General features: G+C 42.3%; 1 long non-coding RNA gene across 1 annotated transcript; it reads left to right on the top strand.

The window, feature by feature from the left end:
- Nucleotides 1-581: 581 nt before the first annotated feature.
- Nucleotides 582-20632, top strand: LOC137563897 (uncharacterized). Its single transcript, XR_011030464.1, has 4 exons — nt 582-636; nt 1535-1613; nt 9641-9766; nt 20491-20632. It is a non-coding gene; the product is annotated as an uncharacterized lncRNA (long non-coding RNA).
- The last annotated feature ends 6241 nt before the right edge of the window (nt 20633-26873 follow it).

Raw genomic sequence — 26873 nt, 5'->3', positions numbered from 1 at the left:
GCAACATTTGTACTAGTTTGACACTTTTATGGTGGCCATACACGGTACAATAAAAACGTTCGATTTTCCCGTTTATTCGATCTAAATGATCGAATTGAATGAAAGTTGAAAATATTTTTTTTTTCGATCAAGAAATTCGAACGATTATCCCGTTTTTTCGGGAAAAATGATCGGACATGCTGGAAAAATCTTTATATTTGATCTAATGGAATAATCGAACTAAATTATCTAATTGAAAAATTGTACCATGTATGGCCACCTTTAGAATTATATTGTGAAATATAAAAATATTGTTTATTTATTTATGTTGAAATAATGCTACTTTTCCTGAAAAGGTTTATGTGAGCAAGGTATACATATAGTTAATTCTGCTGAGTGAGTAAAAGTCCTATACAATAAAATGCAAGTGTCCCTGCGTCATCAACTGAATGGTTGTGTGTCCCTGGCTTTTTTGTATTGAGCATGTGCGCAGCCAGGGCAGTTAGGACACAGGGCTGGATCTGACAGTTTGCTGTGTGTGGTTTACAGAGGTTCTCACTGCATTGTGGGAAATAACAGCTTTTTCCAACTGCCAAGCAAGCAGCTCCCTGTGTGCATATACTTCAGACACTGGTGGGGAACGAGCAAGCGGGACACGTATGTGCGCGCATTGTGGGGGGGGGGGGGTAGTGGCTGTGACCTAGTGCCTGTTTTTTAACGGGCGGGCCTTTTTACTAGTGCAAAATATTCCTTTATGTCCCTAAAAAAAAAGCCAGACATACATCAAGCGCCAGTGGTGTCACTTATCCACCCATAATGAAGTGCGAATTGTTATGGCGACCATTCTGCATAACAGAATCAAGCAACATGAATGTCCTCATAAACTGTAAAAGTACTGAAAGTTTTTCTTAGGGTGAGAAAGGCAGCAGAGGTTGAAATTAGTCAGTGTTAGGAGTTAGAGTTCCAATTAGGTGAAAGCTCAGTTAGCAACTTAAAATTTTGCATTGACTTAACTAAATCCAGCATTGATATCAGCGGATATTGCAGGGGGCGGTTAGGGTTAGACATCGGTAGAGGGAGGGTTCAAGTGAGAATAGGGTTAGGTGGTAGCAAAACAGCAATAAAAACGATCAATATTTTTATATCGTAATATGCATAATATGTTGGTGCTTTATAAACACAATAAATAATAATAATAATATCAGAATTGCTCCCTGCACAATAGTAGAATATCTGTAAAATTACCATTATTGTACAACCCATATTAACCACTAGTAGAATATTGGTCATTTTACTGATACACTATTATCGGTAATATTCTCTCCCAAATGTCCTTGTAGCTTTATTAAATGTGACTCCCTCTCCATGCAGACCACACTGCTTCTCCTTGTGCCCAAACTGCCTTTGTGATGTCCATTGTTACTGCACTTAGGCTTCATTTCTCTCCCATAAGGAGAAAGGGTGATTGAGTGGCATGGCAACACAAACAATAATATAGTACAAACAAAGAAAATGCAGACAATGCAGTCATACATTATATCTTGCTCTACTGCAGAAAAAGCAAGTCAGTGTACAGCTAGGAAGAGTGGCCCTGCCCAAGTGCCCATGTCAGCTGACAGTCTACAAGAATAAAGGTGCGAAACACATGGTGAAGGTATTGGGTAAGCTATGGTGCACTAACTAGGAACTAGGAAAGAAGTAGAGAATGAGGTTTGATTGGATCAGTTGCTAGCTAACGTCTTAAATCACATCACATGCTTGCCCAAAGAGATGCATTTTAAGACTGCAGTTGAAGTTCGTGACTGTCAATCGGCACTGAATTGATTTTGCAAGTGGACTAAGAGGACTAAGTAAGCTTGTGAGAAGTCTTGTGAATGTGGGTGTGTGAGGAGATAATTAGAGCTGACATGAGGAGTAATTATTTTCTATAGCAGAGATTATGTTTTGGGTGGTATGTTTGGATTGATTCCGCATTGTATGAAAGGGCTGCATATAGTATGTGCTTTTTAGGTTATTTATAACATGTAGGTTTACTTTATTCCTTGCATATGTGATACAAGCTACCAAGGCAGGTGGTCACTGGTCAGCTTACAAAGCCAAGAAGACAATGCACAAAACTGGGGTGGGGCTGGTTCCCCAGCAAATAATGTACAAGATTTCCTTTAGTTTAGCTTTTAATGAGTTGTAAGAACTGGTTGCCAAATATGCCCCCAAGGACAGCTCAGTCATTAGTAAGGCCAGATGTAATGTATACTGTAATACTTTGATGTAAAAATCTTGCATTAAGTATGTGTTGCGTAATGTACTAGTTGTCTGATATGGAATGAGGAGTGATCCCTGCATGTCATCACCTATTAGCATTGCAAAATCTGTGATGACTGAATAAATAAGCTCTGGTTAAAAGTGTCTTTTTGCATAGTAAGAACAATATTTATCTTTCAGAAAGAGCTACAAAACTGAACATGAAAATAATGGCGTTTTGCTTTACTCTTCATTCAATTTCATCCTCTTGACATTGCCAAAATGTGATCCTACCTAAAACGCTGAAAAACTTCACCAGCGATAAATCTCTCAGCTGTGTTTGTATGTCATGGGGGGCAAGGTGAAAGAGAGATAAACAAAGAGCAGCAGCATTATCTAGTTTTAAAATCACTCTGGAGGGCTGCCTGTTTTTTTTCGCTCACAGTAAAATTCAAATACCCAAATGTTTAAAGGGGCGCTATGTCGAATATATGTTATTCTGATTACCCTGCTAACATGGAAATACTAGAGAAAGCATCAGTTCACAAGCAGATCTTTCTGTTTCACAGCCTCCAGGAAGTGCTAATTTAATTTGACAGCTTTTCTCTGTCAGTAAGCAGCCTTGTCGAAGGTTTACGTGGTCGTCCTCTACTCCCATGGTTTGCTCTAGCTGCCCTCTCTTTTTCTCTTCTCTCCTCTTCTCCCTATTTTTGAGTAATTGCTATTGAAAGGGGAGAAACAATTTTACTCATTATCTTTTAGCCCAGTCAATCAGGACATGTATTTCTACCTATAGGGAACCTCCAGAGGTAGAAGAGAGAATTAGAACCTGGAGGTCCCTCCAGGGAGTGTGGTCAGGTTTGCTGACAATGCTGGAGGGTATGATCATTGCTGCCATTTGCCTTCCCTTCCCATGCTTGTGCTAGGTGTATGGCTAAAAGTATTAACCCTCCTGGCAGTTCATTTCTGTCTGGAATTATAAGTCAAAAGCGGTACATTTTTTTCAAGAATTTTAGGCATCCAATTATTAAGTCTTAACTCACCAAAATATATCAGAATAAAGGCCTGAAAGATATCCTGCATATAAATAAAAGACTGTAACACACATTTGCTGAAAAAATTAAATTTATCAATAAACTGAAATAATAGCAAAACTGTACAAATAAGCAGCAGATTATATATACAGTATGTACATGCAGTACAGTGTATAACTAATACACCTCCCGTGTGTGTTAGATCTTAAAACATGGAACAGCACACAGGGCGACATTACAGTCCGGGCAGTAGAGAGGGTTTCTTTGCGGACTTTCTTACCCTTGCTATCCGTCTTGCTGTAGCAAACAATGCACATCCTAGTTGGTGCAGCTTTTTTCGGAGTGGGTGGAATATAGTCTGAAAAGTGGCGGCCAGTGAGGCGCTCAGGATTGACAACATATGATGCACGGCGCCCAATTCGCACATCTGCTGATGAAGTCTGGTACTTCAGACATGCTTTCGCACATTTTCCATATAAAGTCGGAATGTGTTCCTGGCCTGTCACTGCGTTGCTTATACAAAATGAACACATTCCACAGAGATTGTTCCAGCAGATGACGAAAACATTTTTTGTAATATTTTTTTTGTTGTTTGCGGACTGCGGGGTAGTACGTCATCGCCTGGTCAGCTCGGTCCACCCCACCCATTGTATGGTTGTAGTCCAGGATGACTTGTGGCTTGTCCAGAACTTTCCCTCCTCGCGTTGTGGTGGTGGTAGATGAAGCATCATGGACAGTGCTGAGCATACACACGTCCTTCTTGTCACGCCAGCGGAGTGCCAACATTTTTCCTTTCTGCCAAGCCACAATGTCCCCAGATTTTAGCTTTTGCTTGGCGAAGGTAGTTGGCATTTCTCACCGGTTAGGACGAACGGTGCCCTAGGCATCAGTTTTGCTCCTGATGAGTATTTCAAACAGTTCAGGTGAACTGTAAAAATTATCTGTGATCACACAGTACCCCTTATTCAACAAGGGCTCCACCAAAGACAGCACAGATGAAGTCGCCAGCCCGTAGCTGCTGAAATCAGGGTTAAATTGTGTCCCTTTCCCGGTGTACAGTATGCTGTTCCAGATGTAGCCCGTTGATGCCTCGCATAACATGTAGGACTTCACTCCAAACCGGGCCCTCTTGGACGCGATGTATTGTATCCAGGACAGTCGGCCTTTGTACGCCATCAAGCTTTCATCCACACTTATGTCCCTCTGTGGCACATAAGTGTTGCGGAAGTTTTCCATCACCAGCTGAAAAACTTCCCAGATCTTTTTCAACTTTGGCGCTGGGTGGGTTGACTCATCGAAGGTGGTGTTGTCTGCGAAGTGTAGAAACTTCATGATAGTCCAAAACGGTACTCCGACATTACCGTACCAAAGAAGGGGGTAGCGATTATTTGGTTCGTCGACCAGTACCATTTCTGCAGGGGCTTCCCTGAGTGGTGTTGACTGGGCACCAAACACGTGCGTCACTAACCTCCTCCGTGTCGCTGGTGATGGAGTCGCTGTCAGAATCAGACAACAGGTTGCCAGGCGCATCACTGTCCTCCAGTGACTGCAAATCCAGATCGCTGTCCTCGAACTGCATCAGCGCTTCCGCTGTGAGACGCTTCGAGGATGACGCCATAGCAGGTTACAGGAAAAGAGCGTAGTAAAAATCCAGGCAGAGGTCGGTACACAGAAATCCAATAACAGGCAGAATCAGCAGGCAAAAAACGTAGGTCAAAATCCAGGCAGAGGTCGGTACACAGAAATCCAATATCAGGCAGAATCAGAAGGCAAAAAGGGTAGTCAAAAATCCAGGCAGAGGTTGGTACACAAATCGGTAGGAAGATCAGAGTTCACAGCACAGCTCACAGCTCACAGCACAGCTCACAGCACAGCTCACAACCAAATGGCAACAGTGTATTAGATACACATGTATTTGATTCATGTGTATCCAATAAAATGCACTTTGCAGCCAATGAATACCATTTTTCAAATTTCCCGCCCCACCCGCATGACGTCACGCCGCCCTGCGTCACACCGCCGCTCCTCTGATTGGCCGCCGGGTCCCCAAGAGAATAACGGGGATATGGGGGTCCCAGCGGCCAGACAAACATCTCTGCTGCTGGGGGAGAGAGGCAGAAGTCCCTGGAGAGCGCCGATCGCACAGGGACTCCTGCAACAAAGGTATATGTGCCGCCGCCACCGTCGCTGCTGCTCCGATCACATGGCCGCCGGGTCCCCGCAAGATTACCGGGGATATGGGGATCCCGGCAGCCGGACAATTGTGGCAAACTTTGGGGGACAGGTGTAGGAGTCCCGCTGAGCAGCGCCGATCGGCGCGCGGGACTCCAGTACGCAGGCACAGCAGTTTTTTCACTGCCCCGACCTGAGCTCGGGCTTACCTATAACAGCTGATTTTTCCTACCCCGAGCTCAGGTCAGGGTTACCGCCAGGAGGGTTAAGCCCAATCTGCACGATACGATTATTTGTGCGATTTGATTACGATTCTATTTACGATCCGATTAAATCTGACATGTCCGATCGGGATTCGATTCAATTTGATTTGCCATTGCAAAACAATGGCAAATCGAATTTAATCGAATCCTGATCGGACATGTTGGATTTAATCAGATCGTAAATATAACCGTAATCGAATCGCACAAAGAATCGTATCGTGTAGATTGGGCTTAACAGGCAGAGTATCAGCAGAATGGTCTCTAATGGCCTGTTTGTCTCATTATAAAAGTTGCAATCAATACCAAAAGTGTCAAAATATAATGGCATTTTCAGAAGCGCTAAACCCTGTGAGAAGGGATGATCAATAAGATGCATTCTGAGTTGATGCAAGATTTGTATTTAAATTTATGCAGCTTGAAAATGGACCAATCAAGTCTTGCCAAATTCAACTGGACTTTTTTCAAGATGCACAAATGAACATATGAAATTTGCAGAATCCTGCATCAACTCAGAATTATTTGCATTTCATTGACCATACCTTTCTGTGAATAATGCCCCTATTTTAACCATTTTCAGTTGTTTATAAATGTTCTGGCAAGAAAAGGCCAATAATTCAGAATAAAATACCGGCAAGCAGCCCCTTCTCCCTCTTATAATTATGGCTTGAAATTTTTCTGTACATTCAGCTAAAACTTACCTTAAGAAAATATTCTGTATGCCCTGACCACATAAACATGCAGCTGTCATTCTATGCATTCAGTGCCTGACAACATACATAGCATGTGTCTTCATCTACATGCCCCCACTATTACATCGCTTCTAGGAAGAACTCCAAAAATAGAATGTATACATGTAATACCTATTACATGGCACCTCATGGTAGTTGATTTCTGAATTACTGCTTTTAAATATACTGTATATACTCGAGTATAAGCCGAGTTTTTGAGGCCAAAAAAGTGGCCCAAAAGTCAGGGTCTCGGATTATGCTCGAGCCAGTCATTAAAACCTTCCTCCCCCGTGCGCACCCTTCACCGCAATGTGTAAAGAAAAAAAAGCTGAGCAGCGCTAATGATCGCGATAGCCCTCTCCCCTGCTCGCTATGTGTAAAGTAATGCGCGTCCCTTCCGATTGCCGCTATGCGTATAGTAATCCACGTGCCCCCCCTCCTCCGCTTGCCGCTATGTATAAAGTATGGTAATCCCCAGACCGGAGGGTATGGCCAACCTTTGAAGTGTCCTCCGTGTTCCCTGGGTATCAGGATATGCAGCCGCGGTGGGAGCGATTCCAAACCACGCTGTGTCGGGATGCCTCTCTTCCTGTCCGTCGCAGGCTCTTTGCTATGACACTTGCATTGGCACATGTGATAGAGACGCAACTAGAGAGCGCCATAGCAACGAGCCTGTGACTGACAGGAAGAGGCATCTCAGCGTGGTTCGGGAAGAATCACTCACGCCACCGCTGCATATTCTGATTCCCGGGAGACACAGAGGACACTTCAAAGGTTGGCCATACCCTCCGGTCTGGGGGAGAGGGAATATGCTGCGGATTACCATACTTTACACATAGTGGATAGCGGAGGAGGGGCACGTGGATATGCATAGCGGTAATCCGTGTGAGGGGGGAGGCGGATTACTTTATACATAGCAGCAAGCGGGGGACGGGGGGCACTCTATCATTATTGCAGCTCAGCTTTTTTTGTTACACATTGTGCTGAGGGTGCTCTCGAGGGATGGGGGCAAGCTGTCATTAGTGAAAGAAAAGCATTTGACAACAGGTTAGAGCTTTTCTTTATTTTTATGAACAGTGTAACTTTGGGTTCAAAGTTCCCTCTCTTCCTTCCCCTTGGGCAACCATGTTTAGTTAATTTGCTATGGTTATTGTAGTCTATAGTAATAATTATTGTGCTTACATTAAGATGTGGTCCGTTGAGACTTTTTATGGCTGGTTCAAACTGATCGCAATTGCAATCGCCTACCAAATGTGCCATCGCTGCAGCACTCTGCATGTGATAACAGCTATTTTATTGTACAAAATATGGATAGGAGTGAATGTGATTTAAGTTCTCACTGGGCGTACATATTTTTTACAGTGTTTCTCTCTATAAATACAGTCATTGTTACTGACCTAATGCTCTTGCATTTCCTATCCTATTTTTTCCAGGATTTTTAGGTAAAAGTTGGGGGTCGGCTTATACTTGATAGGAAGTGATCACTTATGTGCCTGACGCACTGACGGCAAAAATGTAGAGGGAATTCTGGGTCAGCTTGACTCTCTGCACAGCAGATGCTGAGAACAGCAAAATTAAAAAGAATAAAGATCCATGGATGCTCATGCATGTTTCCCTATCAGTGCATGCCAGTCGTCATTAAAATAACATGCTCTGATGAACTTCCCATCCCCTAAGCATACCATTCTACCCAATTTCCTGACTTTTATAAGTACTTGTATGCTCCAGACAGACAGGGCTTTCACTGACTTAAGATGGCCACACCTGATACAATAAAATTATCCAATGTTATGACATTTTAATAAAAATAATCAGTTGTACAGATAAAGCAAAGTTTTTTTTTTCATTAAAACTCAACCCAGGCGTGGTGAATTTTTCTGATCAATCTTTATGAAAATGATGTAGAGTAAGTTGTTAAATTCTTTATTTAAAGAGCCAAGCAATTTTTTCTGAGGTTTCAATCATTTATTTTCTTAACTGGGAAAACAATGAACACGTGTGTGTGGCACATTGGTCAGGTTTTTTCAAATGTTACAATCAATCGTAAAAAATTATTCTAATTCTTAAATTGAAAAGAAACATAAAATAAATTGTATGGTGTGTGGCGACCTCAGCCTGATGAAGTGTATCCCGGAAAGCATTGTTCTAATTCCCTAAACATTTATACAATATTATTTCAATGATATTGGTCTAAAATAAATGGTCTTCTAACATTGCTTCTTATCAATTAACCAATTGTTCTCTAGGGATCTCTATCCTTCTTAGGCTACATACACACATCAGACTATAGTCTTTGGAAAATGAAAGATCACAGACCAATCTTACCACCCTTCATGTAGTATGAGAGCCATACCTTCACAGTCTATTCTATGGAGCTGCACTCCACATCAGAAAAAAAATCTTTGCAAGATGCTGCACACACAGATGCTGCACACACTCAAAAGATCTGTAGCTGCAAAAAATCTGTTCCTGCCAAAAATCCATTCCTGCAAATTGCAATTATAGTCTATGAGATCTGCAGATCATCATACACACATGATTTAACTGACATTCATCTGCAGATCAGATCCACCAGGATGGATTTTCAGATCTGCAGATGATTGCTTGATCTGCAGATGAATGTCAGTTAAATCATGTGTGTATGATGATCTGCAGATCTCATAGACTTTCATTGCAATTTGCAGGAATGGATTTTAGCAGGAACAGATCTTTTGCAGATACTGATCTTTTGTGTCTGTACAGCATCTGTGTGTGCAGCATCTTGCAAAGATTTCTGTCTGATGTGGAGTTCAGCTCCATAGAATAGACTGTGTAGAGTATGGCTCTCATACTACATGAAGGGTGGTAAGATTGGTCTGTGATCTTTCAGTTTCCAAAGACTATAGTCTGATGTGTGTATGAGCCTTTAGTCTATTGTCTTGTATTGTAAAGGAGCCAGCAAACCTGTATCCTCCCCTGCAGAGCTAACCAGCCCAAATAGCATTCAACAGGGGGGCTCCTTGTGAGGGAAGATGGCAACCTCCTCTGTTCCCGGAAAACAACTCACCAGATAGGAGAGGACTAAATAACACCCAGAAAGATGAATTAATACGGGGGGTTTTTTGTACACATACCAGCATATTTGGTTTTAGTTTTATTCTGTTAAAAACATTTTTTAGAATAAATGGTATTTATGTGTATTTTTAAGATCCTTCTTTTATGTCCTTCTTGCTTCACTGAACAGATACTTTACCATTGGTCCACTCTTGCACAAGACCCCTGGCGCTGGTATGATTGAATTTGCCACCACAGATCAAGCCACCTATTAGTTAATCCCAACAGACCAATGTAAATCCTGGAATCCTCTGAGGTAAGCAGCATGGCATTCGGTTGCACTTGGCCTCTGGGAAATTATGCCATCGTGTCTCCTTGAAATCCTCCCAGTAATGTCAGCTGCACACCAGACCCAACTTGGATGTGCTTCTTTCCCATGAACTCTTGCATTGCTTCCCCACTGCCTAGGCATTCAGAGAAATGGCTATATGGAATGTATGAACAACAAAGCATCTAACATCTAACAAGCTCTAGGGGTCTTGAGCCTGCCTGAATGGCTGCAGAAAACACAGAAACATAACAGATTTTTACATTTAAATTTGAAAACTTAATCTCCAAAAGCTTCATACTTTACAATTATAATTGTATAATTTATAACAGAGTCTCAGAACATTATTACAGCATCTATCTCTTTATGAAAGATGATGTTTGCCAAGACCCGATCTCCCCCCTCCCCCCCCCATTTTGATTAACATAATTTCATGCCTTTCAAACATTCCTTTATGCTTTTGATTAACTTTAATACTTAGTTGGTCTTATTTATGCATAATTTATATTTAATCTCCAGACCCCCTGCAATAGATTGTCTATTTTTTTAATGCATTATTTAGGAATGCATAGTGTTTTGAAATTTGTATGTCTTTACTTTTTGGCATAAATATATTCCATGTACTTGGTTGGCTACATCCTTTTGCTTCTCTTACTATTGAAACAGCAGTGCAATATTACTGAACAGAAAGCTTCCCAAACTGTTACCCCATCTCATCATCAACCAGACCACCTAACTTTTCTCACTTCTTCTCTGTCTGAAAGATTTTTTTCTGTGGTCATCACTGCTGCTCAGCACAGTCTCACAATGATATGAAATATGCTGGGCTGAAGTGCTGGCCACAAAGTGATAAAAACTTAGCAACATAGGAAGTAGCTTCAGAATAACTCTCTAAAACAGCTGCAACTCTCTAAAACAGCTGCATTGAGTAAGAAAATTGTGTATCGCCATTGTTCCTCTGTTCAGCTTTGCTAACAATAAGGGTGAACTAAGGCATTAAGTGTATATATGTATGGATATCTTTGTTGACAATATTACATGTTGTGTAATCAGCAATTCTGATAAAATCTAAAGGTAAGAAAAAAATTGTTTGAGGGGAAATACTTTATGACCAAGTTGAATTGTGAGTGGGGTTAGCCTAAGTTTATACTGGATAAGACACAATAGACCTAATTAAATAACACAACAGGAAAGATACGTGTGAGATTTGGCTAGTCTCTGTCATTAGCTTGTGACATGACTGCACATGTATCTGTTTCACATTGACAAACGCTAAACATATGTTGCCCATAATTTATTAGCCATTACCTGAACTGACAGACAGATTTAGATGCCTGTGCTGCTTCCAGAAGGTGGCTGCAAGCTTTCTAATTCACTAAACAATACTCTTAAAATAACTTATCAAGAGACAAAAAGGCAGACCCTGAGCTTGTAATAACAATGGCATGAGCACACTATGCATAAATGCTGCAGGGCCTCATTTGGTCTCATGTTTGTACTGATATTGTTCCATCCTCCTAACACCATAATCCTTTGCTCTATCTCCAAAGGGGGCATTTATTTTTAGAGAAGGAATCTTGTGCCCATAGAGGAGGGATTGTTCAACAACAAAAAAAGTTTACTTTATTTATTTTTTGCTACAACTCTATTTTGGTATTTCTAAAGAATGTTCTATAATTATAGGGGCTAATCTGATAACTTTCTAGATCATGCCACTATTTGTGCTACAGACGCCTGGGTGATTGGCTGATGCTTCTATTTTTTATGTAGCTGAGTGTTGTAATATTTAAAACAGGTTGAAAAAAAGGTGTTACATTGCAAGTCCATGTTGCTTTGTAAGTCCATTGACCCAAAGAATTATAATTTCTATGATAAGTGAGATATTAAAGCGTTCATACTGGCAACCAATAAAATCAGTTTATTTACTGAACAAAAAGTTTTTGAGTAAGGATGACACCATTTGTTGGCTAAAGGACATGATACCCTATATAACAGTCACAAGATCCAGGAAACAATATCTCTCTGATTGAATTGATCGGGAAGTTTAGAATATTTCACCACTTGAGCACGATCAGATTCAACAAAACTCTTTGAAATGTCACCATGCTGGCTTTGTTAAAGCGGAATAAAACCTAGAATTTCTTCTTTGCTCTAAAACATTATTTACAGCATATTATATACTACCACCATTTTGTTTTTACTAGAACAGCATTCAAAGGGTTAAACACAGGACTTAAAAGCTCCCTGCCGGAAAAGCTGGACACATCTGAACTGGAGATAATGTTATCTTGTATTTAATTGTATCAAGTGAGGAATGTAAACAAACACTTCTCTGACACTGCAGACTCTCCTGAACACAGACAGACACTCAAAAAGCTTTTCTGCTTATATTTCAAGAAGAAAAAAAAAAGTTATGAATAAAATGCAAAGTCAGCTCTCAGAGCAAAAAAAGTGTACTTTGGGAACTTGCAATTTCTAAATTAATAATAATACTTATGCACAAAAGCAAATATGATAACCGTATGGCATATAAAAAGTAGGAAAACATATTTTTATTGAATATTATGTCAGGGTTTTATACCGCTTTAAGTACAAAGCTAACTGCCCATTGATCTCCCGCCACTTCCTCCTACAGTCAATAGAAAAAATTGGCCTGACCCACTCAAATGGGCCCTCGTTTTTAATCAATTTCCATTCAAATCAGTGTTTTCATTAAACCAAATATCCAATTGAATAAAACCATTGCATAGCATATACCTAGCTTAAAGAAGAACTTTACTGCGTACAACTTATTATATAAAATTATTATATAAAACTGTTTATGTTTACAAAATTAAATTAGAAATTATTTAGTTGATGTCTTACCTCATCCTGGTTTACATTGTTACATTTATCAGAGATGCTGGCATCTTTACTGCTGACAAGGTGAATGACAGAGGAATGTTTTTCCCCCCTCTATAAAGTAAGCATGATCTGCACTGGGGTGGAAGGTTACATGACATCATAACCTAAGCTAAACATCATTGGGAGGGAAGGGTTATACAAATATAAATTATTACATTCTACTATATGCCAGTAGGGTTCTGTTATTAGATTGAAAAAGCAGGCTTTAGGTTTCTTTTGTCAGGCTGACACAGCACTGTTTTTAAAATGCAGAATTAGTTAGAAAGCATACAGATTTCTTTCTGTTCCAGAGAATTTTCTTAAATATTTTTTATTCTCGATGGGTGTAAAAATATAACCATAAAGTGAAAATACATTGATCTGTTTATAGAGCAACACACAATAACAATTTTTAGATTACCGTATCTATAATAACTAGCTTAAAGAGACACTGAAGCGAAAAAAAATGATGATATTATGATTTGTATGTGTAGTACAGCTAAGAAAAAAAACATTAAGATCAGATACATCAGTCTAATTGTTTCCAGTACAGGAAGAGTTGAGAAACTCCAGTTGTTATCTCTATGCAAAAAAGCTATTAAGCTCTCCGACTAACTTAGTCGTGGAGAGGGCTGTTATCTGACTTTTATTATCTCAACTGTAATTGAACTGTTTACTTTTCCTCTGCTAGAGGAGAGGTCACTACTTCACAGACTGCTCTGAAAGACTCATTTTGAATGCTGAGTGTTGTGTAATCTGCACATATTATAGAGTGATGCAATGTTAGAAAAAACACTATATACCTGAAAATAAAAATATGAGAATATTTTCTTTGCTGCTAATCTTCTAGTAATTATTCATAGTACACAACCAATTCATTATATCATATATTTTTTTCCGCTTCAGTGTCTCTTTAAGTGTTCACTTTCCATACGTATACACATTTGTACAGTATACAAAGAGATGGGAGATGGCACATGATACACTGGCGAATTAACTCATATGGCTTTAATATCAATAATAACACAACAAACATTGATGCTGCATCTTACTTTAACACACATGAAAACGTCCCCTGACCGAATGTGTAACTATATGTAGCTCTTTATGCATTTGAAACATTTATATTTGCACAGTGTTTCCCCACTGGCTGGATGATGTTTTTTATTTTAATGCACTATATACTTGTTAATAGAATGTGCTCATACACAAAATATGGTCCCTGATATGGATATCTGTGTGCCTTTTCTATAAGTGTGACATTGGGACTTTAATACTATACCGTTATTATTAATGTTAGTGCTCACAATAATAAAAAGGGTTGGTTACTTTACGGCTGCTTTTACACTTGGTGTGGTGCGATTAGTGCAGGGACCTGCCACACCACAATGCACTGCATTCAGTGTGATAGCCCCATAGAGAGCTTACTATTTCTGCGACGGAATGCGGCGGTTTTGCACAACACAACGCAATGGACCGCCCCAAGTGTAAAAGGGGCCTAATACTTAAAGTGGTGCTTCAAAGTTTGTCGACCCTTTAAAATCTTCAATTTTTTTAAATGAATGTGACCTAAAACTCCATCTGATTTTCATACAGTTCCTAAAAGTAGATGAAGAAAACCTAGTTTAACAAATGAAACAGAAAAAGTATTAGGTTTGATCATGTATTTAAACTAGATAACTATGTAACAGTAAATGTGGAAAATTCTCTCTGACATTCTCTAAGGGCTCGTTTCCACTATAGCGAATCCGCATGCGGGCACTGCACGCGGATTCGCATAGGCAATGTAAGTGTATGGGGCTGTTTCCACTTGTGCGGCTGCGGCAGCGTTTTTTGGTGCGGCAGAAATCTGCACGGCAGGGCCGTCAGATTTCGCGTGCAGAAGGAATGTGCGCGAATCGCCGCTAATGTAACTAATAGGGAAATCGCATGCGGGGTGACCATGCGTTTTTTAATTAATTAATTAAATTAATTAAATTAATGTTAATTTACACAGGCAGTGACATGGTTAAATTCGCATACAGCCTTACCTATGCGGAATCGCATGCGAAATCGCGGCAAAAACGCATGCGGAATCGCACCCGCATGCGATTTCGTCCGCGGTGGAATGCAGGCAATTCCGCACCGCACTAATGGAAACGAGCCCTAACACATGTTGGGGCATATTCCGCTAACAGCTTTAAATTAACCGTGCGGAAGTAGCATGCAGCAATTTTACCAGTACTCCCACCAGTTACATAGGCCTCAGTTCATCAGAGGAGAGTTAGTAAGGGCCCGTTTCCACTGTTGCGACGCGATTTCGCCGGCATCCCGACGCTTGTAAAAACGCATGCGGATGCGTTTCCGCATGCGTTTTTACCCGCGATTTCGCGTGTGATTTCGCATGGCACGGTGCCATTCAAAATTAACCATGACTCTGCCAGGGCAAAATAACATTGAAAAGGTGCGAAATCGCACGCGAATCGCAGGTAAAAACGCATGTAAAAAACGCATGCGTTTTTCCTATTAAATACATTAGCGGTGATTCGCATGGATTCCCGACGCAGGCGAATTCTGTGGGTCCCGTCGTGCAGATTTGGCCCGCCGCCAAATCGCTCCCGCACGCCGCACATATGGAAACAGCCCCGGCCACTTCAATGTACCAAGCGAATCCGCATGTCGGCGCCGCATGCGGATTCGCTATGGTGGAAACGAGCCCTAAGTGATAAAAAATACATTTTTTTTGCAATTCACCACTGTGCAAGGATAGTTAGAAGAATGTTCGGTAGCAGGCGATAATGGTGCGATAATGGAGCGATACGGATGCGAAAACCAAGCGAAAAACGGTTGGTAGTTATGCGGTGTTAATGATTTGCAATAGATACTTTGCTGCTCTGGATGCTGGAAGTAAAGGATTGTGGGTAGGAGGAGGAGATTATTACCAGCACGTGACCGCAGAGGGTTGCCCTCCCTGTTTTTTGACCCTCTCCTTCCATTACAAATCCCTCCCTCCGTTCTGCATATTAAGCATATTAAGCAATATTAAAGGGATACTGTAGGGGGGTCGGGGGAAAATGAGCTGAACTTACCCGGGACTTCTAATGGTCCCCCGCAGACATCCTGTGCCCGCGCAGCTGCTCACCGATGCTCCGGCCCCGCCTCCGGTTCACTTCTGGAATTTCTGACTTTAAAGTCAGAAAACCACTGCGCCTGCGTTGCCGTGTCCTCGATCCCGCTGATGTCATCAAGAGCGCACAGCGCAGGCCCAGTATGGTCTGTGTCTGCGCAGTACACTCCTGGTGACATCAGCGGGAGCGAGGACACGGCAACCCAGGCGCAGTGGTTTTCTGACTTTAAAGTCAGAAATTCCAGAAGTGAACCGGAGGCGGGGCCGGAGCATTGGGGAGTGGCTGCGCCAACACAGGATGTCTGCGGGGGACCATTAGAAGCCCCGGGTAAGTTTAGCTCATTTTCCCCCGACCCCCCTACAGTATCCCTTTAAGCATTTACAATATTAAGTGGATGGGTGAAATGGAGGAGGTATTTGGATACATTTTCGCACTCCCTCCCGATGAAAAATGTATCCAAATTCCTCCTTCATTTCACCCATCCACTTAACATTGTAAATGCTTAATATTGCTTAATATGCTTAAAGAGAACCAGAGACGAAACACCCTCATGTATTTTATTACATTTATCAGTGGGAATATGACAGTAAACACCTACCCTGCTTTTAGTTTCATTCTTATCTGCTTAATTAGTCTATTAGCAGCTGTGATAAGAATCTGGCTCAGTCTAGGTTTGACCTGGAATCATTAGAGCTGAGTCACTCTTCGGTGGAGTCTTTTCAAGCCCAAGCCTGCCACCTCCTGGCTCAGATTTCCTGCTTTGCATACTGAGAACTGTGATGACATGGGAGAGGCTGCTGCTGCTGAGAGAGAATCTCTGAAACAGTCAAGTGTGGCCGCAATATGATTTGTGTGCTCTGTGTGCACTCAGCATAGATACTGACGATGAATGCAGTTTCATTCCTATGAGAGACACTTCCTACAGGCAGCTGCACATCATACCAAAATGAAAGCACATTGGATAAAAAACACTAAAAAAGCCACACACCAGAGCGGCAAAATTATCAGGTAGAGCATTTATTCTTTACAAGCTATCGACTGATATGTTTGTTTTGTGTGAAACATTCATCTCTGGTTCCCTTTAATATTGTAAATGGGCTGCTCTCTGGTGCCTGAAATACAGTGGCTTGCAAAAGTACTCGGCCCCCTTGAAGTTTTCCACATTTTGTCACATTACTGCCACAAACATGAATCAATTTTATTGGAATTCCATGTGAAAGACCAATACAAAGTGGTGTACACGTGAGAAGTGGAACAAAAATCATACATGATTCCAATTTTTTTTTTACAAATAAATAACTGCAAAGTGGGGTGTGCGTAATTATTCAGCCCCCTGAGTCAACACTTTGTAGAACCACCTTTTGCTGCAATTACAGCTGCCAGTCTTTTAGGGTATGTCTCTACCAGCTTTGCACATCTAGAGACTGAAATATTTACCCATTCTTCTTTGCAAAAGAGCTCCAGCTCAGTCAGATTAGATGGACAGAGTTTGTGAACAGCAGTTTTCAGATCTTGCCACAGATTCTCGATTGGATTTAGATCTGGACTTTGACTGGGTCATTGTAATGAATATGTTTTGTTTTAAACCATTCCATTGTTGCCCTGGCTTTACATTTAGGGTCATTGTCCTGCTGGAAGGTGAACATCCACCCCAGTCTCAAGTCTTTTGCAGACTCCAAGAGGTTTTCTTCCAAGATTGCCCTGTATTTGGCTCCATCCATCTTCCCATCAACTCTGACCAGCTTCCCTGTCCCTGCTGAAGAGAAGCACCCCCACAGCATGATGCTGCCACCACTATATTTGGCAGTGGAGATGGTGCATTCTGAGTGATGTGCAGTGTTAGTTTTCTGCCACACATGGCGTTTTGCATTTTGGCCAAAAAGTTCCATTTTGGTCTCATCTGGCCAGAGCACCTTCTTCCACATGTTTGCTGTGTCCCCCACATGGCTTGTGGCAAACTGCAAACAGGACTTCTTATGCTTTTCTGTTAACAATGGCTTTTTTCTTGCCACTCTTCCATAGGCCAACTTTGTGCAGTGCATGACTAATAGTTGTCATATGGACAGATTCCCACACCTGAGCTGTAGATCTCTGCAGCTCGTCCAGAGTCACCATGGGCCTCTTGACTGCATTTCTGATCAGCACTCTCCTTGTTCGGCCTGTGAGTTTAGGTGGACAGCCTTGTCTTGGTAGGTTTACAGTTGTGCCATACTCCTTCCATTTCTGAATGATCGCTTGAACAGTGCTCCGTGGGATGTTCAAGGCTTTGGAAATCTTTTTGTAGCCTAAGCTTGCTTTAAATTTCTCAATAACTTTATCCCTGACCTGTCTGATGTGTTCTTTGGACTTCATGGTGTTGTTGCTCCCAATATTCTCTTAGACAACCTCTGAGGCCGTCACAGAGCAGCTGTATTTGTACTGACATTAGATTACACACAGGTGCACTCTATTTAGTCATTAGCACTCATCAGGCAATGTCTATGGGCAATTGACTACACTCAGACCAAAGGGGGCTGAATAATTATGCACAGCCCACTTTGCAGTTATTGATTTGTAAAAAATGTTTTGAATCATGTATGATTTTCATTCCACTTCTCACGTGTACACCACTCTGTGTTGGTCTTTCACGTGGAATTCCAATACAATTGATTCATTTTTGTGGCAGTAATATGACAAAATGTGGAAAACTTCAAGGGGGCCGAATACTTTTGCAAGCCACTGTATGTACAGTATAAGCTGTTACTGTGTGCTGCTAGTAAACTAGCTACAGAGTGACCTGCAGCAGCTGTGCGAAAAACCACATATATCCAGGTACATTTAGGTAATAAATAGATCTAAAATAACGAATGGTCACACCCCCTTTGTTCCCTGGTGAATTGTGATTTTGAGAAAAAATAACGAATAACTACTATTTATCGCACTTTTAATGCACAAATTTTGCACAAATTTCAACCTGTCGGTATTTCAGCCTATATTTCTGGAGAATTGCTAATCTGAGTTATCACATGAGGTAAATGACCTACCATGTGATAAATAGTTCGGTAACCTCTGGTGAATTGACGCCATAGTGCACAATGTGTAAATAGCAGCCAATATAAGCCAAAATGCTTAAAGAAAACATGTAACTTTAAAAACCTCTCCTGGGGGCTACTCGCCTTGGGTGGGGGAAGCCTCCAGATCCTATTGAGGCTTCCCCCATCCTCCTCGGACCCATGGCGGTGGTGATAAAACTCCCTGAACAGCGAGGATGTAAATGTTTACCTTCCCGGCTCCAGCGCAGGTGCAGTATGGGCTCTCCCCACGGAGATAGGCAGAAATAGCCGATCGCTGTCGGTCCGCTGTACTGCGCTGGCGAAAGTCTCCTGCGCTAGCCCAGTAGAGCGGACCCGACGGAGATCGGCTATTTTCGCCTATCTCCGTGCGGTGAGCCGCAACAGCTCCCCTGCTGGAGCCAGTAAAGGTAAATAAATCAGCGCTTATCAGAGCTTGTCAGGCTTGTCGAGGGAGGATTCCAAAACACTTCGGGGGAGCCAGCGCTGGACTGCAGCTACAGGGGTGGGGGAAGCCTCATTGCAACCCTGAGGCTTCCCCCTCCCAAGGTGAGTACCCCCCAGGGGAACTTTTTTTGTTACAGGTTCTCTTTAAGTTTCACTGCTTACATTCAGCCAACTTCTTGCAAATACAAAAATTGTACTGTCTGACTACCTACTTGTTTAGCCTAAGGTTTCAAAAATGCCTTCTAGAGTCTGATTTAAAATTCGATATTTAATAATTTTGACACATAATTTCTCTGGTACTTATGATTGTACAGCAAGAAAAGTGAAAGCACCACCCACTAACTGTGCATCTCCAAATTGCAAGAATAGCTCACATCACATTTTATAGTGTACATATGGAAATAAGTGATCTGATCTTTGGTGTACGCTTCTTCTGTGGTGGAGATAACACACACAATTGACTGCACCCTTGGTATGGTTACCTAAGGGTTGTTCTTTAATGTGTACTGTGACGTCTATAACCATGCCTGAATCCTATTCCTGGGGTTTCCACTTTGTCTACTTTGTCTGAGTCTTGGAGCATTACTGCCACTTCCACTTGTCACACAAACAAATCAGAACACCTCAGCAGCCAGTAGTGGAACTCTTGACAATATTTGTGATTCCAAAGGAAGCTAAATGTGTTGTGCTAGATCTGTAAGGTAGGGGTGCTTGTATCTTACAATTACTGAAAATGCTTCTTTTCTACTACCCTCTTAGAACCTTCACCAGCCAATCTTGAAGAACCATAGCTGACAAATGTATTGCGTTAGAATACTACTATTCGAATACTACTATGAGCTAATAAAGTGTAACAAGTCCAACAGAATAAACTTTCAGTTAAGGTCAAGTATGATACAAATCTTTTTTTAGACTAGCGTACAACAGCACTTTTCTTGCTCAGCCAAGCATACAAGTTATTTATATGGATGAAAAAAGGGTTAGAGGAGCAAGATACCTCCCATAATGCATTGTCTTTTAGAAAAGCAGTGGTGAACAGCCAAAATAATCCCCTCCGGTGGATTGCTTGATTGACCTCAAGCAGTTTTATGACCTGGAGATTTGGTGGACCTAAAGACATCCAGTAACCATCATCTGATATCTGTTATCGTTTAATGACTGTGTGGTTATTTTAATAGCCTGTATGTATTAGTCTTTCATCTAATTCCTTTCTTCCCATCCACAGAATACTTGTTTGAAACCTGAACACACTTGCTGGGAACTGAATCTGTTAAAGCGGACGCAAACCAAACATTTTTTTTAATTAAAAATTTTTTGTTGCACCATTCTGACACATACAAAGATAAATAAACACTCCTTCAAACCTATGAGCATTTCAGTTCATGCTTTTCACCATTCTCTTTTCATAGCTAGGGTTATACTGGGGGCAGCCATTAGCAATTCCTCCATTGCCAGACACCACCTACTTCACCAGTTTGCCGGAAAAATCCCGGCAATTTGAAAGGAAGGGAGGGGTTCCTCCAATAAATGTAAAATATTTTATATTTGTCATCATGCAGCTGAAAAAAAGGCTGCTATTTATTATCATAATTTAGAAAATAGATTTTATTTCTGAAATCTTGTATTTTTAATTTGGGTCCACTTTAAGGGCAGGAATGGGTAAGGATTACGTCTCAATAATTTCCATTTAGATGACCCTGCAGATACTACCCACACAGTATAGTCATGGAGGAAACCATCATAAAAGCTTCTGATTACTGTTGGTAGCCCCCAATAACTCAGTGCCTTTGTCTGTGTGCAATCCCCCCTCCATAACACAAATAGTGTTGACCTGAGCTTTGCACACTGTTGAATGAGATCTTTTGATAGGGTTTGAATCATATCTTTAGCTAGCATAACTGTCAGCAAAGACACTTAAGCAGCTTACATAAGTCTGAAGTGGGCAACTAGTCAGTCACTTTAGGGAAAGTAAATGGACTATATCTTCTGGAGTAAATGTACTACTGCAGCTACCATTTTCATGAATGGAGAAAGGGTTGATGCTCAGGGAACGGGCACAACTGGGAAAGCTACTGATTCTGAACAGTAATTATGGGTAATAAATCCAGTAACAAATGTATAGGATTTATTAAGTATAATTACAAGTAAGAATTGCAGAGTACAGAAATGTGTAACTTACCATCGCTGAACCCCCATATCGAAAGCCTATGCAGATATACAGCCAATTGTTGTTTACAGTAGTTTCCTTCTGTAAGGACCGGTGTACTCTTATGCTGGGGATACACGGTACGTTTCTGTACCGTGTATCGACCAGCTGATCCGGCCAGCTGATAATATTCAGCTGGCCCGGTCATGCCGCTCGACCCGCGCCCGCTCGATTCCCAACGGCGGACAATGGCAGGGAATCGAGCGGCTGATAAGGACCGCCGGCGGAAACGAGCGGGAATCGATACGCGCGGACGAGCGGGGACGCGGCTCGGGTCAATCCGGCGGCTAATCGAGCCGCCGGTCGACCCTTGTATCCTCGGCATTAGCCTGAAGAACATATCACTGTATTGAAAGTTTGTTCCTTCAATCTTTTTAAGATAACTAATGAATGGTATCATCTTCATTCAAAAATTTCCACCTTAAAACTGATAAAACTATTTTGAAGTAAAGATGCAACTTGGCACTATTGATGTTGCTTATTGCATTTTCATAAATGGCATTCTTTGTATTTTCTACATATGGAAATGTTGTTAAATAAACTTAACTTAAGCAAAATAAATTACATTACAAAAAAACTACACGTTCATCTATGATTTATATGACTCTTAGAAATTATCTCTTTAAAGAGACTCTGAAGCGAGAATAAATCTCGCTTCAGAGCTCATAGTTAGCAGGGGTATGTGTGCCCCTGCTAAACCGCCGCTATCCCACGGATAAACGAGGGTCCCTGACCCCCCGAAATCCCCTCCGAGCAGCGGGGGATCTCTTCCGGATTGAGGCAGGGCTAACCGCCGCAGCCCTGCCCTATGCACGTCTGGCAGCGCGTATCTCCGCCTCTCCCCCGCCCCTCTGTCTTCCTTCGCTGAGAGGGGCGGGGGAGAGGCGGCGATGTGCCGCTGATAGATGCGACTAGAGGCAGAGCTGCAGCCGTTAGCCCTGCCTCTAGGAGCAGCAAAATCTACGACCAATTTGCAGGGGGGGGGGGGTTGGGGGTGAAGGGACCCCCGTTTAGCCGCAGGATAGCGGCGTTTTAGCAGGGGCACACGTGCCCCTGCTAACTATGAGCTCTGAAGCAAGAATTATTCTCGCTTCAGTGTCTCTTTAAGTGGTGTCTACCATTGCATCTTCCCTGTACCTGAAATGTAACTCCTGAAACCTGACTTATTTTCTTGAGTTCCTTCCCACACCTAAAATCTTATTAGTGTAAGCAAGTCTTCCCACACTCCCACTTCTTGGAACTGTAGAGGTCATGGTCACTTCTGCTGTCAGGCACCTGCAAAGTCATGTTACTTGAAACCTCCATCCAGTGGCCTTGCTGTAATCCTTTAGTAAGTGTCTTTCCATGAACGTGTTAGGCTTGGTGGTGTATTCTCCACAGTCAGCATGCAACGCATGAGCTGGCGTGGAGGAGGTACACACACTAGCACAAGGAAACAGGCTATCCCTAGTATAGTGGAGGGGAGGACTGACTCCAATAGGAGATTGTGGCGCACAGAGCCGGTGCAGATCTGACAGCCACAAACAATGCTTTCGTTATAACGTCTCAGCGCAAAGTAGCGCCGAGCGCATAAACCAGAACTGAGGAGATCAGGACAGGTAGACAGAATGAACGCTTGCTAGCTAGCGGCTACTTAGCGACAGCAAGCGTCCAAAACCAGACAGACTGGAATGAGGCAGCCAATGCGATGCGGCGATGGCGTGCCTCACAAAGACAGGACAGGACTGTCAGAAAATAGCAGGATCAAGATAGATGAACGCAACACAGATAAATATACAATAAGTATGTTTTCCTAGCGTATTACAATTACAGCTATCAATGAAACTATTTGTAACGTCTGACTAACATATGTATATATCGGCAATGAACCGATATATGACATAAGCAGGAACGCTGACTAGGAATAGAGTAACACAGGGAACAGGACTCAGAAGGATTCGCTATCTCTTCACAGAGATGAACGCAATCCACAAACGGTAACAGAACAGGATTCAGAAGGATTCGTTATCTCTTCGTAGAGATGAACGCAATCCACAAACGGTAACAGGACAGGATTCAGAAGGATTCGTTATCTCCTCGCAGAGATGAACGCAATCCACAAACGGTAACAGAACAGGATTCAGAAGGATTCGTTATCTCTTCGCAGAGATGAACGCAATCCACAAACAGAACCAGGAGCAGGGTAACTACCTCAGCACGGGTGGTCACGGTACGCGCAACCTACCAAAACGTGCTGGAAAGCTGACTAACTGCACACAGGATATAAACAGTTCGTGTACGTATACATCAGCGACACTGATGTATCAACGTAACACAAATACAAGGAAAATAATAAACGTGCTGGTATGCATATATATTGGCAATGAACCATTATATGATGCAAAGACCAGCAAAGTATCTTAGAACAAGAAACACGATCGAGGGCTGAAGCGACAGCAAGACAGGCTTAAGCTGAAGCTATGAAAACCCAAGGAAACCCTGCAGGAAGCAGATCTTTATACTGAGGTCATCCAATGGGAGCAGACATGCAGATTCCCACACAGGTGAATGATAATCAGTCACAAGCTGACAGCAGGGAAAGACAGACAAAGCTATGCAGCTTGCATGGAAATAGATCAGAACTGCCTGAGCTGCAGCACTACTACTTCCAGCAACAGCTGCTGCAGCAGCGATCATTACAGTACCCCCGCCCTTAAAAGCGGATTCCAGACGCTTTTCAAAACTGAAATTCCCAACAAAACAGTCTGACTGATAATTCATGATGACCGGGACAGCCCGGCAAGACCGAATTCCAGAATCAGTCCCCACAAGACTGGACCCATCAGAACCAGAACCTACAGAACCATGCCCATCAGTACTACAAGCCCCAGTGTGACACCCATCAGAACCATGATTTCCAGAAGAAAGCCCTCCGAAATTCCCTGAGCGATACCCACCGCCTTCCAGGAACCGTTCAGAAACGCCAAAGCCTTTGCAATGCCCACTGGTACTGTCTTTACCAACACAAAACCCACTGTTGAACCAGTCCAAGGCACCAGGACAAGTTTTCTCAGAGACCTCCCAGAACACCTTGAAGCTCCAAAGAGATCCCCATAGGTCAGAATGCCCCTTAGGCTCACATGGAGAACTATCAAGAACCCCTATGGAACCTAGGGCAATTCCCAAGTCAGGGCCACAAGGACAAACATCAATATCAGGGCTTTCAGGGACCAGAACCATCTCTGGGCATGCAGGCAGACTGGCAACATCAGAACGTGTTCCCACTAAGGAAGCATCAGAGCACGCTAACACCTTAGACACACTTGGGCATTCTGGCACACAAAGAACATCTGGGCACACCGGCACAAGAGAAACCTCTGGGCATGTCAAGGAACTGTGAGCCTCAGGGTCAGCCAAGACAGGACCAAAACCAGGACTGGCCCAAAAAAAATCATCATGACTAAACTTCGCAACTACTGGACTTTTACACGAGAATGCTGGATCAGACTTAGATGTCGCTGATTCCAGCAAAGTCAGTAACAAATCAGATTCAGGGGCACTAACAAGACAGGACAAATCTTCTGATGTATGCACTGAACCAGATAGGGACTCCACAACTACCTCTGGACTGGACAGAGACTCATTTAATACACTGGATTGGAGTTCATGAGGCGCTGCAGAACAAGTCAGTATTGCAGCAGCCCCCACTGGACTAGGCAAAACTGAGGAATTCCCTGGACAGGAAGGGGACTCTGGAACCTCTGCCACAGCGGCCAGAGAACCAGAATCTTTCAGGATACAGGGCTGGGTTTCAGGAACACTCATCAGACCGGACTGAAATTCTGAGATTTCTATTATTTTGACCAGAGAATCAGAATTATCCATGTTACAGGGCAAGACTTCTGAAACATTCAGAGGACAGGGCTGGAGTTCCTCGGCTGTTACAACACTGGAGAGGGACTCAACATTGGTTAAATCAGACTGTGTACAGGGCAAGGTATCTAACACAATTGCTGACGAGGACAATATTTCAATGGCTTCTGCTTTGCTGGGCAGAAATTCACCAAGTTTTATTAGAGCAGACTGTAATTCCAAAACAGCTGCTAGACAAGTGAATATTACTGCAACACCAACTGAGGTAAGCAGTGCCTCAGACCCTTCTGCTAGAGGGTTTGAAATATCCAAAGTACTGGGTGAAGCATAAGACTCTGCGACCACAGCTTCACTGGACAGGATCACTGAACAGTCCATATTGCAGGGCAAAACCATGGAAGCACCTGCTGGACAGCATAATGATTCTGTGACCTGAGTTTCATTGGAGAGATCTACTGCACAATTCATGGTACAGGGCAAATTTATTGGAACATTTTCTGAACAAGGTAATAATTCTGCGATTTCAGGTTCACAGAGCAGATGCTCTGAGCTATTCACGAAACTAGAGCGAGATGTAGAAACAGGAAGATCAAGACACAATGTTTGCGCATCTGAATCACCATTCATTTGTAAAATTGGAAAATTCAGATGCTGGGGTTCTGAGGATTCTAGACAGGATTGCTGGGACTCGGAAACTGATGTAGTGCATCTATTGGCATCTGCTGGATCAGACAGGAGTTGAACTTTATTAACACAGGTAATTTCTGCAGAAGTGTTTGCAGAGACAGGCAAGATTTTTCTGGTGTCTGTTTCACTGAACAAAGAGTCATGAGTACTGGCTAGGCTGGACTCGGAAGTCAGCAGGACCTCTGGATTCTCTGCTGAGAAATTTGCGCAGGGCAAGGTTAAGAATGTATCAGTGGCTTCTGTTTTACTGGTAAGTAACACTGAGTTATCCATGGTACAGGGTGGAATTGCAGGAACTTCAATTTCACACAAAAAGAGCTCCGAATCACCTGCTGAATCAGCCAAAGGTGCTGAAGCAGGCGGGTCAGAACGCCAAATTTGCGAATTCGGAGTCACATAAAAATCATCCAAAATCAGTTCCCACACATCAATCAATGGAGCCACAAAGTCATACCCACACACACCAGTTTTTATTAGGTTATAGGCAGACTTAATGCATGCATTCAATACTAATTCACTTTTTGCACTGTAAAATTGACAAAATGAACTTGAATCATTCTTCCATTCATTGACCAGAGCTTCCATCTCTCCTTTCTCAAATGGAGGATTCCAAGCATACTTAACAGGCAGATCATGGTTTGCAGATATGATTGTAGCAGGGACATATATTGGGTTAATTAGCAGGTGATTGGCAGATTCCTTATTCCTAAGAATCTCCAATACCTGTAGCAAGTGCTGAACTGTAGTGTATGCAAACTTTCCTTGCTTCACAAATAAGTTGATTTGTTCAATACTCTGTAATATCTCCTCATAATCATACTCAGATAATTCTTTTAAACAAAAATCTTTATTTTCCCTAGCCA

Source organism: Hyperolius riggenbachi, chromosome 3 (assembly GCF_040937935.1).
Source record: "Hyperolius riggenbachi isolate aHypRig1 chromosome 3, aHypRig1.pri, whole genome shotgun sequence".
Classification (NCBI taxonomy): domain Eukaryota; kingdom Metazoa; phylum Chordata; class Amphibia; order Anura; family Hyperoliidae; genus Hyperolius; species Hyperolius riggenbachi.
Note: the sequence above shows the minus strand (reverse complement) of the source record. Positions and strands in the feature narration are given on the sequence as shown.